The sequence below is a fragment of the Pagrus pagrus genome, assembly GCF_965226575.1.
Source record: "Pagrus pagrus genome assembly, chromosome: 15".
In the NCBI taxonomy this organism is placed as follows: domain Eukaryota; kingdom Metazoa; phylum Chordata; class Actinopteri; order Spariformes; family Sparidae; genus Pagrus; species Pagrus pagrus.
Window position 1 is genome coordinate 4,542,028 of NC_140199.1, and position 16,022 is coordinate 4,558,049.

Sequence of the window (16,022 nt, forward strand, 5' to 3'; positions counted from 1 at the left end):
AAAGGATCTGCAATGTTAGTTGAAACTACAGGATCGAACTGGTCCAACTCTTCTTGAAAGGATGTTAACATCTTGGAAACTAAGCTTATTTGCATTTTGGAGGAGAGTTAAAAGAGAGGATTGACACCACTCTCATATCTTTCCATTCAATATAAAGCAACTGCCATCAGCGGATTAGCTTAGCTTAGCATTTGTACTGGAAATAGAGGGAACAAGGAAGCCTGGCTTTGCATCAAGGCAACAAAATACACCTAATAGTGCCAACAAAGCTTCTGAAGAAACTAAACATATATTCAAAAAATGTGGATTTTTTTGCCCCCTTGAAAATCGTCTATTTTGGGTTATTAAAGCACCCATGTGACATCATTTAAAAAACTGAATATGCTGGTACAAGAACAAGACATACCCACTTAAGAATTGAGGTTAAAGCTGTTTCGTTGCACCTTTAATTCTTTGAAGATAAAGCACTTACAAGCGAAGCTATATAAAAATGCTGCTGTTTGACCTTGGTTGTAATACCGGATAATCTCTCCTCGGTGTGTACGTGCATGAATATGTGCATGTATTACTCCCCATGTCTGTTTATACGCACATACTGTATTGCACCTCCGTGTTGTCTGCTATACAGACGTTTCCGTGCACGTCGGCGTGTTTGCATGTGTAGAGTATGTGCTCGCAGACGTTTGTGTGTGCAAGTGTGTGTATATGCGCGCACAGTAGCCACATCTATCACGCAGTCCAGAGAGTTACAGAGTGTGAAATCAACTTTGACATTCATGGTTCTAACCTCCCAAGGCCATCCTAAAGCGGAACACTTAGAGTGGAGTGTCACTTTTCAGACAGAGAATAATAGCCGAGTCTTCTGCGGTCTTTGAAGACGACTTTTCATTCTCTCACTGACTCTTATTCATTTTGACCTAGCCCGTGGAAATAATGGGCTAAATACTCTTATCTTTCTTCCTCCTCCTCTGCTCACGCTGCCTCTTCGTACCCCCTCTCTTTTGCATGCCGTCTCCCTCTCGCTGTGTCACTGTTCTCCGAAAAAATGTCACAGTGATGACAGGGAGTTTAGATATTAAACAGAAATAAAGGGTAGAAACCTTTACAGTCCTGACTGTGGGTGGTGTTAAGCTATGTTCTGTGCAAATTTTTGAAAAGATAAATATCACTTCTGTCTCAATTAGCTGAATTTAAATTGGCTAAAAATGCCTCCTGAATATGTTAGAATCTTTCTAGAACTGCAAATCCATAATTACAGGTGACATTTCAACAAACATTTTTTTTTAAATGTCAGAGGCTTGTTATTTTAAAAAAGATCTATGGCTGTCACACAAAGTGTCATAAATTAACAGATATCCGATGCCTTTAGCAATTGAAAGACCAATTTTGTGTTGAGATTTCACCTTCTGACCCCCAAGAAACCGAGCTGTCAGACCGACTCATTACTATCTTGTTTTGTACATCCCTCTGTCTTCTTCTCATGTCAAGTTCTGGTGCTTTGTTCTGTCTTAACTTCAACGCAAATCGAGTCCTTCTCTGTTTGACGTTGACAGTTCTCACTATCAGAAAAACAGCACATTTGATTGGTTTTCAGTTGTAAGGTGAGTCCTTTATTCGAGAGGAGAACTCACTGTGTCTCTGCTCTCTCTTTTTTTAAACAACTTTTTTGCGCTTGAATGTCTCCAGACTCACTGAGCTTGATGAGACGTCTGGCTATGCAAGATTAAGTTCTGTGTTCATTCAGGCATTCAATTGTGTGCAAGACTGTTTGTCATGCATAGCGCTTAAGAGAATTATGGCATGTCTTGTTTGGGCAGAGCAGAGCCCCAGAGTCCTGAGTAAGGACAATACTGCACACAATGGGAGAAAAATAAGTCGAGTATGTTCTAAGTTGATTCTCTGGGCATCTGCATATGATGACAGTGCTTAGTCATACATCAAACAAAACGTCAGTGATGGAGTTTTCTCGTGATTCAAGTAGGTGACTCACCTAACCCTGTTAAACCACCACATTTTTGTGTCGGGCAGTGATGCGTGTGAACACAGTTTGCAAAATATACATGGGACAATGGTTCCAAGCTGGACTCAACCACAGGAAGCCCTGACTACCTGATACATCAGGCATGAGTGCAGTCAGTCGGTGGAGGCTTTATGTCAATAAACTGGCATTCACTTCAATGATATGAGCTGGATACCAATATTGGTATCAGGTGCTGATTATTTACTCGTTGGTGACATCCGACTGACGTCACTTTTGGGACACACAGCTGCACGTCCGCAGAATGTTACTTAATGAGAAACTTCACAAATGAGGTAGTGTAAACCTTGAATGACCCGATATAAGACATGTTTAATATGCACAGATGCCCTCAGATTGTTGTTTTCTCCACAATCTGAGTTTAAAGCTGATGACCTTCAGGTCATAGACTAATTTTTAAAAGATAGAATTGTTGTACTGTTGTACTACATGAAGAGTTTATTGTGAACTTTTCCATTATGAAATTTGTTTTTCTTCCTGTGGAATAGATACTCGGTTTAATTAGTACTAGGATATTGTTTTGACCTGCACAGTGGTCTTATAGAGTTCTCATTTATTGTTTTTTTTCCCCCTGTGAGATTTCAGGCTACCTCCTCCCTGCTGTATATGCAACAGGAAATAAGACGACATAGAAAGCGTTGATGTTTTCATCCAGGCAGCGATGTACTGTACTGCATATATAACAGCGTTCATAGGAGAGATTCTCAGAAGCCTGTCTGTATTTCTACAGAGAAATAGGGATGAAGCAGGATGTGAGCTGTTAAGGTAAATATATAATAGCTTTTTGTTTTTCTGCCTGAGCAAAGAGCCATACTGAGGTTGTGTATATGTGTGTCTTCGTATAAGGTTGTGCAACTGTTGGTTCTAGTTTACTTTCTCTTTGTTTCATTAAGGTAAGGGGCAGCTCCTCATCTCCTGCTTCCCTTTTCTTTTCCGACAATGTGGACACGAAAAGAGCTGTCGAGGGCGAGAGGGAGACGAGTCAGGTGAATTAACAAAGACGGAGAGAGGAAACGGCACGTTGCTTTTTCAGAATCTTTTTTACACCATTATCTGATCAAATGATCACTTTCAATTGATTTTGCCAGCAAACCATAAGAACAAGACTGTTCCATCGATACTATCCCTGTAGTATTTATGATCTCTATGATGTATTTGCAGCTGAAGACAGAAAACACTGGCCGATGTGGATTTCTGTTGGCAGTGAAACCAGGAATGGAAAAGAAAAAAGAGTTCCCAGGAAGCCTGAAAATCCCGAACTTTCACAATGTTTTCATTCCATTTAGTGACTCTCACACATCGTCTCTCCGATTCCAACACTTCCTCTCCGTGTGACAGCTCTGTGAAAGTAGTTTCACAGCCTTCTCTCATAGCACACTTTACTTTATTAAATTGAGAATAGCTCTAACAGTCCTACTGTTTAATTGTTTTTTTATGATTTCATTTCAGTTGTTTAGAAGAGTTGCCTTTTGTTTTATTGCTTCAGTGACTGCTCAGTCAGTTAAGTGGTTTTCAGTCTTTTTATGGAGCCATAAATTTAAATTGGGACAGATGTACAGTAATGCATCTGACAGCCATTAAGGTCAGTGACTGTAGAGATATGTGCATAACCTCAGTGACATCAATGGTATGTTTTTTAATGGGGTGGTGGTTAAAGCCAGAAAATCCAAATTTGGTGAAATGTGTTGGACAGCAACAAGCAGCATGGTTTACTGTCACAAGTCCCAGACATCAGACAATTAAAGCTGCAATAAGTGATTCTGGAGAAATATAGTTTACTGTTGAGTCTCAATCCCAGGTCAACAGATACCGGCACTTGCTCAACAATTGTTTGTTGGTGTTAGGTCTGAGCACACACCAACCCAACGCACTGATATTTGAACACAACTGTCTTTCTCCAGAAACACTTATTGCACCTGGGAGTAAACATACTGTAAGTGTGCCTTAAGTTTAAAAGATATACAGTCAGGGAAAGAATAACGTCTTGTTCACGTTACATATTAATGGCCTGCGATGTTGGTGGTGGAATTAAGTGATAAGGCTGCAGAGCCAGTGACCAAAATTCAAGACTGCGTGCAACATTTGCGAGTGTTAAAGAACTGGCTATTTCTGATTTTTAACATTTGTAAGCATGACAAAACCAGCGTTTGACCTTGGGACATCTCCAACTAACTGCAGCCATTAACTATTGTTAAGTGTGGAATAGTGGAATCTGTTTGATATCTTCATAGTGTAAAATGGAAAAGACCCTCAGTTTATAAAACGATAAAAGGCATCTGAAGAACATTTAGTGAATGATCACACTAAAAAGACCCTGATGCTCCTCTCAGAAGTGTGTGAATGTGGATTCCAACAGGATGACTTTGTTGCTCTTTCTGCATATGTTAGCTGATTGCTAGCCAACATGTTACAATCACTTTGTTACCATACAGTGGCCTATAGACAGGCGTGTTGATTCAATTTTAATTCGCAGAGATCACCTCATGCAGCCTGGAACATGTGTCTGAGGTAAAGACGAATTGTTTCTCATCTTGTAGCAACACTATACATGCATCTATCTTTTCTCAGTATCACAAATGTGGCAGCCATTCTGTATGTGACCTACCTTGGTTGGATTTGTACAGAATCTCATACCGAGTCGATCAACAAAAACCCCTTTCTTATGTTTTATTTAGGCATCAATTGCTTCTATAACCTTTGTTTTAAGGCGGCTGAGCACAGCAGTCAGCTTAGATGTTTGAGGTTAGAATAAATTAAGTTCTACTGACATTTTCATCCCACTCCAAGAAATCTACTTCTGCCTAATATGCTTTTGGTACCAGTAATATCCTTTTTTCTGTAGTCCTTTGTGTTTGACATTTTAATAAAGCGCTGCATTGTTAGAGCATACTCCCACTCTCCCTCAGTCTCTCTTCGCTCTTTCATGCTCATACTCTCTTTCATGTCGTGCTCTGCAGAGATTGTCGTCAGCATATTGTTGTATATAAGATCAGTTCTCACTGACAGGGAGAAGAAGACGGAGGGGTGGGGGGGGGAGTCGTATGGAGGCGCGCACAAGACACTTTGTAGGGATGCAAGCGAGAGGGAGGAATGAATGAAGGCAAATTATATGTGACGGATGAGAACAAGTGAGGGATTAGACCGGCTTTACAAAACTAAACTCGAGGGTGAGGTTGGCCTGGACTCATGAAAACATGTGAAATGATCACATGAGTCCTACCTGTGTATGCTGTGATATATGTTATGAGGTATGTTTGAAGTCATTAAGAAACATAAAAATGAAAAAAAAAAATAACCTGACACTGCTCTTGCACTGCTTTTTTTTCCATTGTACAGAAGTACAGAAAAAAACAAAAAACACCAGACACCAAGGTAAGCATACTGTTCCAGGTTCACTATAGGTAACAGAAACCCTTTAATGGTAAGATCTTCTCCGGGGTGGATAAGTCATAAAATAAACCTTTTTTTTTTGGTGGAGTGCTGAGGATGAATTGAAGGAATCTGACAGCCTGAGGAAAGAAGCTAGATACTTTACCTCATCATCTTGCATCCTGCAAACAGCTGTGCTTAAAAAATAAAGTAGTACTGGACATGTGTCTTTTTTTCCTCTCTCTTTCAAAACCAAAGCACCTTCTGTCAGATCAAGATCTTTAGGACAGGCGGTGATGGCGCTCATACCACTTCTGTCCACCAGAATCAACTACTTTAGCTGCTTTAACAAAGACCACAATCATTTCAGGCCCTTTGAGTTACATTTTTTTTCCATAAACCTCAGATTTTTAAGATGTATTTTAGCTGAGTGCCATCTACTTCCATTAAATGGTAAATGGACTTTAAAGCACTTTTTAAAAAAACTGATGGTGGAGCCTGCCCTGCAAGGTGTCGACCTGCACCCCATCGGGAGCAGATCGGGGTTCAGTATTTTGCCCGAGGATACTTGACTTGACTTGACATGCAGCGTGGTGATCCGGGCATCAAACTGCCGACTTTCCAATTAGTGGACGACATTCAGGAGAAGGCAGTCATCACTATGGTTGATAGCTCTGAAACACTCACACCAAAAAATCTAGATCAATAAACAGGCCTACAGGTAAGGGGAAAAAAAATATGTTTTGATTTGGCAATGAAGCTGTGTTGGATTTCTAACTCCGTCAAAGAGGTTTTTGACGTGTAAGAAGCTTTAAATCTTGACCAGAATCGTTTCCTACCTCAGCTATAACTTAACATCTTCGCTAACAAACCCGATTCATTGCATATCCTGTTTAATTTGACAGACAAGTACAAATGATTTGCCAAACCAAACTGAGTTAAGGCTCATTTTGTGACTACATATTGAACAGACGCTCGAGGCAGTCAGCAAGAAACGCAGCTCTTTGTCGTCGCTGCAGCAGATGAAGTAATTAACCCAGATACAGTTCGTTCTGCGAGCTGTTCATTTTCCAGGTATTCCTGCCAGCCCGGGCTTTTCACTGTTATGGTTACAGAGGAAGTAATTAACAGACATACAGAGGGAATACGACTATATTAGATCCTGGATGAGTGGTCCTCTGGGACAGTTTGTTCTCGTTCTTTCACTCCCTTTTCTTTTTTGCTTGCGCACACACACACACACACACTTTCTCCATCTTCCACCTCTATTCTCTCTCTCTCTTGTTCGCTGTCTTCTATTCTTTATCTCCCCTGATTTCCCTTCTTCATTTTCTAACCACCGTCTCTCCATCTCTCTCTCTTTTCTCATCCTCGCCTCGGGCCATTCCTCTAACCGCTATGATGACTTCATTTTCTGTGCTGAGGGAAGTTTCTTTATTAGCCAGTCCTAATGGTTCTTTATGATGGCCTAGATATGGCAGTCAATCTTCACAATGCACTGCCTGTGAAGTTGTATTTAACAGGATTATTAGTCTGTGAAGTCCACAAGTGGTGGACTGAATAGAGGTCTTTGCACAGTCCTGTTTCCTTGCACTTTTTTTTACCATTCGTCCTCCTTCTTCTGGAAACAGGCTTTTCTTTTCTTTTTTTGTGTTTTGTGTGTTCTTGTCCTCATAGATGGCTCCCGTCTTTTTTATCATCGGGGTGCAAGTATCACCCCGACGAAATCCTTAAGTGGATGTTTCTGAAAGCAGGCGGCTCAAGGATCGACGTCCTCCTTCACTCCTCAAGCGTTGCTGGATTTCCATCTTCCTCCATCTTCTTCTTTCTCTCACCCACATTCATTATCTGTCGTCTCCCCCCATTCAGAGTCACACTCCATTATACGAGACCTACGAGACTGTATTTAACTTGAATATGAGGCTGCCAAGTCCGGCTCCTGTCACATGAATGGCAACAGAAGATAGAGTATTCTCCTTTTTGTGGCTTCTCGCTTTCCTCTTCTGCTGCTGAGTGGGATCTTTTCGTCCAAAATGAAATTGAAATATTTCCTCTACTAGGAATAATCAGGTCATACTCAAATGATAAAGAGAAAAAGCAGCACAGTAAATTAAATATTGAAATGACAAAGAGTTACAGAGAAATTACAGTTTGAAAAAAAAAATAGAATGATCACACTGATGACTAGTTCAAAGGTGTGAGTAAAAACAGAAATTGAAAAACATAAAGGCAAACACTGAAACTTCACTATAATAACTTTCATTGATAAATGGCAAATGTATAGTTAATTAAACTTTAGTTTAGTTGTTTCATGGAATGTTTTATCAACCATTTATTCAGCAACTGTTTATTGTAAAGTTGCAACTTTTTAAAATAGCTTTTAAAAGGTTACTAAATACTGTGTAGCTCATCAATAAGCATTTCAATGGCCGTTAATGTTAATAAACCTTTACAATTGCTTAATAAATGGTTTATAAAACATTTATTTCTTTGTTAACAGTGACATAACTATTGATTAAAGCTTAATTAATTATAAATGCACTATTTGTTATTGATGGTTATTATAAAGCGTTACCAACATGAAAGAAGATAAAGATAGACTGCATGACCTTAACATATGTCTTTGATAATCTGCATACACAAGAAAAGGTAAACCTTCAACCTAAATTTACAGTAAAAGTGCATACTGTACGTATATATATTAAAGTATATCTACTCCTTGAATTTAGTCAAGAAAATGTAAAATCACAAGGCTGCTGGAGGCCCTGGAGCTTCTCTGAGGACATAAAGGGTCCCGATTAAATCATGTCCTGATAATCCATGAAGTATATTAGTTATAGGATTGTGCCTACTTTTCATTTCTGTGACAATAATGCAGTTTTTCCAAATGCTGTCATGATTGTTTTGATGTTTTCCTACCGGTGCAGCAGTGATTAAGGCTGTCATCTTTGTAGCACCTCTAAAAGTTGTCATAAATTATGAGCTAAAAATGGCAATTCTGGTTGTAATTCTGTAGCATGCAGCGACATTTCACAATACAAATCTCTAGCTCAAACACTACCAGCAAGATTAATCAACTCAGGATCTGTGATGAGATGATTATGAGCCTCATTTAATTACTGTAAGCCCTTTTTGTTGCCTTTTCTGCCATCCTGTCCACTCGATGTGATATTAACCTGCAAACACCGAAAGCAGCGAAATCTGTACAAATACAAGCAAACTGTTCTTTCAGCTCCATTTCTTCACTCCTATTATCCTCTTCTAGCTCCTGCTCTCACTTCTCTGTCCCTAAGGCTGCTTTAAATTCTTAATGAGTCCAAACGAGTTTTTGAACCAATAAGAAATAAAGTCATTTGGCTTGCTATTACTAATCATTTATTGGTTTTTAAGGTTTATTGTCCCTAGTTGTACACAGTGTGCACCCTGTGTAAAAAAGAAACGGCAGCATTTGCTGGAGATCACCTTTAAATATATGGATAAGAGCATTCACAATTAGAGACCACACATTCTCCTACTATTTTTTATTTTTTTATTTTCTGAGTGCAGTTTACAGTTGATGAACCAGTGAGACACCAAACAGCATTCCTCTGGCAAGGCCATAGAGAATTTCTTCTTTTTTGTCTTTGCTCGAACACACTACAGCACAGACACACTGGCTAATGTACATCATGGGAACAGATGAAAAAGATGGCAAAGAGTAAAGAAATAGCATGCTGGAGGATTGAAGGATTCAAGATTACTGTTGACCCTGCATGACAAGGAAGGGAAGAACGGTTTTCTTAATAGAAAACATCTCCATCCGCTAACGTTCGCTCTTCAAAAAGCCTTTATAAACTACACAAGAAGTTTGATCAAAGGCTCGGTCTGTGGTTCGCACTTGCTTTATTGCAAAATGTTTAAGGGCAATTGACCTTTGGACATGACCACTGAAAAGAGCTCGGCACTCACTTCTCCTCTGATGCACCTCATTGACGCACCGAGATTTTTGACCTTGTGTTTTTAATAATGTAGCCTTCCAGCGTGTTCTATTGATAAAGCTGTCACCTACAAAAGGATTTGTGGTTTCAGTCTGCAACTACTCACTATCACCTTTTCATTCCAACGAGCCTGATATCTAGCACTGCGTAATGAAAGCTGGGGAGATATGAATGAGCATTTTTGTTCCCTTCTGCCCTGCTCTTACTCTCACTGTGGCCAGAAATGAACATATTACTGCTGCAGTTATTTCCGTAACTGACACACCGCTCTGTGCTGGCTGAGCTGTCTTACTCCTCAGTGAACCCCACCGCCCAACCGCATTGGCAACAATCATCGTATATTGTGGACTTCACTTCACAAAGTTTTACAAGTCTATTCTTGTGTAAAATAGGCTAAACTTCCAATGCACTCGTATTCTCAATTTGATAAATGTGTGATTCCCACCTTTCTGTCAGCCGCTACTACCTAATCATTTCAGCACAATATGACAATAAACCTACAGAGACCTGAAACTGTCTTGAGATGAGAGATCCATCTCAGTGAACAGCATGTCTTCTTTTGTATGTGTCAAACTTTGTCTTGTTATGTCTCTGGTGAGATGAAATTGAGAGCAGAGACTGATTTGAAAACAGTCACACTAGCAAAACTCCAAACCTCCATCTGTCCGATTATTTATGCTAAATGTCAAACAGTTATCAGGTCTGATGAATGGATGCCAACAGCTTCAATCTGATCTGGCTATTGGAGTGAATGATATGCACTTTGGGCTTAGTTTAAAGCTCAAGTTCATAAGTTATTTTAGCAGAGTTTTGTGTTATGTTTGAAGAAAATCTCTTAACGTACTGACAGCAATCAATATATCAAATGTTCTGGCAAAAAACAGGAAAAAAATCCAGTATGTGGCTTGTGCAGGCCTCCAGTAAGCCCACCCAATCATTTTGTTTGAATCAAATGAAATGCTTGTGCATACAGTACCGACCGGTCAGCTTGCCGCAGATATATTGCAAAAGGTAAGCACACTAGTTACGCAAGAAAGTGCAGCCAACATTACCCAATGCTAACATGATAGCTTCACAGCAGTAACAATAGCCCTGTTTGTTTGTTTACATTGATTATGAAAATGCTGGTAGTTGCATATGGTTAGCAATGACAACCATGTGCTGAGCTCACACGTGCTACTGAGCTAACTCAGTAGCACAAAGTCATCTTCTTTTCACCAAGACATACCAGTGAATTTCTTCACTTGGCTTAGCATTTCCGCTGTCAGGGTTAAACCACTGGTGATAAAACAACAACCACTATTATTTAATTACATAAATGACTTTGCAAAATGCTGCAGATAGGGGATAAAATGCAGCAATCATCTCTCTGTGTGTCACTGGAGGTTGAAACTCTTGAGCTAATGAGCCGTGGGTTCAGCCAGAGTCCCAGGGCAATGGACAATTAACCAGGAGAGTCATCTCAGACTTTCTTTGTTTCTTTTTTCTTTTTCTGTCCATCTTTCTAGCTATTCTGGGTAAATGCCTGTGAATGTGGAGTGCTATCTGTGAAGTCATGTGTTTAGTTGAGCTACAGAGCATGAGTAAAGCTCATTAGACTGAAGACCTCTGGCTCTCAGCGGAGAGAGAGAAAGAAAAGTGTGTTTGTGCCGTGTGGTCAAACTGTCCCCAGAGTGCTGACAGAGTATGAGGATGCAGAGGAGGGATGATGCTTTCACAATACAGCTTTTGTCTGTGGCTTTTATGATAAATACATTTGTTAAGCTACATAAGTAACAGTTATTTTCACAGTATGAGTTATGCTCTCCTATACTAAAGCGGTTTTAGTGCCAATGACAGTGACAGTTTGTCGAAGGTCTGGTTCGCCTCTCACTGGTACGCTTGCAATGCTCATGTTGTTTTGGTATCGGTGATATACCGTGTGTTGTTTTGGGAGTCAAAGGCAATCATGGTATTTAGTTGTTTAGCTATGAGGATGTGTTGGGAGATCAGGATGGTTGAACTGGTAAATGATGGCGAATGGGAGTCAGAGCAAAAAGCTTATACAGTATGTGTCGTTGTGGAGGGCAGTTACAACCAAATATATTGTCGGTTAATTTGACTTTTTCAATATTCACCTCTTTCTCTGATATTAACTATGAGTTTCAGTGGCTGAGAACAGCATTTAAGCAGCAGAGCGCAGTGCTTTGTGCATCCAAAAATCAACCCTGACCAGCTCCTCCCACCCTGGATTGTAAGAAAAAAGGTTGCAAGTGCATGTAAGTCCGGTTGAAATTAAATAACTAAAAAAATAGAATAATTATTGAACAGAAATATCCACCTCAGATTTCTCTAAGTCATGAAATCATAATACTTATAATACTAAAGCTGGGCTGTGATACAGTCCTTACACTGGCACCGTGCGATGCATTTAGTCGATGCTTTTAAACTATGCAGCTCAGCATGAGTGAGCAGGCTGGAGCACAATGTCCTCATAAGGACAAAGAAGACATAATGTTATGGAGATCGGACCTGAGACCTTTCCTTGTTCAAATGGCCTCTCTTACGTCTTTTCCAACCCACTACCGCAAATGTTATACGTGCATTAAATATTGTGACATGACATTTAGCACGACATTTTCTGTTGAATAATTAAGTACCCCAAGTCCATAAATCTTAACCATGCATGGACCACTTTGCAGTATTACTCCCTGGAAGTACTAAAGCAATGCTGACCAAAGGCTTCACCTACTGGTTAATTATTCAACTGACGTAAGCTAGAAAATTAAAATAAAAATCATAGCTGGTGTCGTAGCTCATAGTGGTGCTCATCAGCCCATAGTGGGGCTTTTAACTAGCCACCCTTTGGTTTTATGAGTCAATTAAAAAGTTGAAAATAATGGCAGAGGAGAAATGGTGGGTAGGTTAGGAGAAGAGGAGGGGGGACAAGGAGTGAAAGGTTGAAAGAGATAAACAGAAATGGGAGTGGAGGAGAAAGACGAGGAAGAAGCAGAAAAAAGGGTGGACGGGCGATGACAAAGAGGAGACGGTGGAAGATTTTTGAGAAAAAGAAGTGGAAGGGAGAAGAAAAGGGGTGAATCCAGGCTAATTATTCCTTCATAATTCTTCCTGACAAACTAACGGCGCTCTGAAAAGAAGAGCTGGTGACTGACATCGTGTGAAAAGCCGTAGGAACAAAGCACACGGATAGTAAGTACATTAGCACGGATCACTCTGAGAGCTGCAGCCTTGAGTATCAACCTGTCACAGAATACAAGTGAGCAGATTCATTTGAAAAGCTCAAGGGCAACACGGCTCATTCTTTCCAGCTTATTAAAACAACTGGTGATACATGGTGAGATTCTCAGTAAGTTAAAATAACACAAAACAAAACATTTCCAATAAAATATACGTATGTCATCGTCAGTGTAGTAAGAAGCGCAGTTCTGGTTATGATTATTGGCACCCTTGGATTTCTTCTGAAATAAGTGTGTTAATGTACAAACTTTGTATCAGCCTCAGCATATTATAAGTTGTTCAACCAAATCAATACCTTTTACCCAGTGATTTTAAAGAAATAAACTCTAACCCCGAGCGCATTACGCAACAGTGACAGCCTCCAAACATTTCTCGATAAATCTTCTTGCACCAAGAGCTTCTCCCTGAGCGTTACTGATCCATGATGTTTAACTGTAGGTAGGGTGTTTTTTCTGTATTTTTGCTTGTCTGCAGAGCTCTATCTTGGTATCATCTGTCCACACATTCTGCCACAAAGACTGAAGTTTGCCTGGGCTTGTTTAAGCAACGATCAGTCGAGCCTTGTGATTCTGTCTTTAAGCAGTGGGGTCCACCTTCACCTTCGCTCATTAAGCCCGTCTTGGTTTGATGTGCAGCGTATGTTTCGTGTTGAAACCATCACTCCAGTTTTGCTCCAGGTCAGCCTTCAGCTCAGACCTTTACATAGTGTTTTTCCGCAGTCCTTACCAACCTTCAACAAGTTATCTCATCGATTTTCTTTCTTCCCCCACATCTCAGTTGTACTTGACAGTTCCATGAGTAGCGAAAACGTTGCACACTGCTGAGAGGGACTTTTTGGAGATGGACTTATACCCTTTTTAGAAATCTAGTGTTTGGTGAAAATAGCACCGGTGATGCTCTCAGACTGCTCTCAGACAGCTCTCCTCTCCTGAACACTGTGAAAACAAGGAACAGGGGAACATTTAAGCATTAAAGCCATTGATCACTGCTTAGTTACTCATTTGAGGACTGACAGTTTATCAGAGGTGAGTCTAATCTTTCATTTATCACAAATGTGTCTCATTTAAGTCTTTTTTAATTGAATTCTCAAAAGTGTGCCAAAAGTCGTGTCATGGTAATCCTTCCATTTTTGCACTAAATCCTTTGTTTCCTGGTTGTTGAAACATGAGTGGTGATTGACCCAAAACTGTTTCACTACACAGTTGAATTTCAGTGAATATCATACATGATGTATTTAAAATCCAGGGGTGCCAATAATGTTCACCAGAACTGTAAATTATCAGCTGTTCTGCCTTTGCACTGTAAGTAAGATACCACCTGGTCGCCACAAATATGACTCAAGAGCTCAACAGCTATGACAGCTGCTGCTGAACCTCCCCAAGCAACTCCGGGTGTTAAAGGAAGTCCCAGAGCTACTAGACACATGTAGAGTTTCATATTATGGTATGAAGAAAGGGGGATTTATTGTGTGACAGCATTTGTGTTAAATGATACGGAGGAGGAGGAGGAGGTTGAGTCCTGTTGGACATCTTTGCCATCGATGTATCACTACAGAAATCCAATGTCGATGTACCCCAGTGATGGCCGCCCACACAAAAGCTGTGCAAATAAGTGTAGACAAATTAGATTACAGCAAAGGAGAAATTCCGATCAGTAAAATGAAAGTGGAGAGTTTTTTAATCAAATGGGGGCTCTGTTTGATGATTAAATCGCAGAGTTTGCTTCTGGGGTCATTTTTTTTTTTTGTTTCAAACTATTGTAAGTGTAACCACATAATTAATAAAAACCCAGTTTAAGAGGTTTTGTTTGACACTTGAGAAAAAGTGCTCAGTACTAAAGAAGCAAAAGTGAGAGTAGTAGTAAAGTAATCCCAAATAAATCAGATAATCACACTTTAGACATAGCCTCCCTATTGTTGCACGACTTGAAACTACAGCTGAAGTTGTGTTTTTTCATGTTTACTGTCATTCAATTACGTAATGTTATGTCAACAGTTGATATCTCATTTTATAAAGGATGCCTTTGTGTTTTTCTATCTGACACGTGTCACGGTTTTAAAATGCTTCAGTGCACTCCCAGCTGTCCCCTGTCTCGTTATTTTATACACTGAGTTGAACTCTTTTTCCCGGCCAGGAACCAAACTGTGTAAATTTAGTTTTTCACCTTGGGACTCAAATCAGAGCGAGCAGAATGATAAAACATTAATGAAGTCATTTTATTTAAAACTGAAGAGGTTTTTGCACACGTTTAATGGCTCTCGCAGTAAAAAAAACATTACCAAAGAGCACCATTCAATTAGTGCCTGATAATATGTTTCATATTACTGCTCTCATTATGAGAGGGTCCCAACAGAGCAATTGTGGTCGATCATTTTGGGACCCTGACTAAGGGCACGACTGAGGCACTCATCATGTACTGCAAAAACACTTTTACCTTCAGCTGAAATGAAGAAACATTCCTGTATGAACTTCAATATATCTCAGGACGCTCTGCTTCTGAAATGCTCCTGAGCAAAACCGTGACGCACACGCAAGAACTGAAGAGACATGTCCAGTTGATTGATCCAGTAATGATTAAGTACTACATCATAAAAATAAAGTCATTTCTGCAGTGGATACTTGTGTATCGCTCGTCAGATGATGAACAGACAGTGGCTGTTATATTTTTGTATCCTTTGGGCTCTGCGCTCCACTGATGAGGTCCTCCTTCTGTGCCTGCTTTTTTTTTTTTTAAATCAACGATCAGCTCCTTGGTTTTGTTGCTGTTGAGCAGTAGGTTTTTTCTCCGTGCACCACTCTAGAAGATTATTGATTTCCTCCCCTGTATGAGCTCTTATTGTTTCTAATCCATCCCGATGATGGAGGTGTCATATGCAAACTTCACAATAGAGTTCTTTCCTTGTCATTCTGTCATCACCTCTCTCCATATTCATCCCCGTGAGCCACTCTGACCTGCAGGGTTATGACCATCAAATGCTCCACAGAGATAAGCTTCTCTCCAGGACTATCCCTTTCCTTAAATACAATAGTTACATTACTACAAGGCTTATTTTTACAATGTGGTGTGTCGACTGGCTTCTTTATGCCGCGTGTGTAATTTGTAGATTAAAAAAGAGACTAATATTTTGTGAAACATTTTCTCCCTTGATATTTCTTCTTGTATTATTTCTGATTCTGCTCATTTACGATTCCATTAGTCTTGTAGAAAAAAGATAAATATGAAGAACATTGTGTTATGTTTCTCTTTTTATCCTTCAGCTTCTTCGTGATCACTTTTAAATGTGGCTTATTGCGACATGCAGATACACTTTGTTCCCCAGCTTTTTTTTTTCTTCTGTTGGTCTTTGTGTTTCCTTTTCATGATTTAAACTGTTGTTGTTCAAAAGCACATCAGTGTGTTTC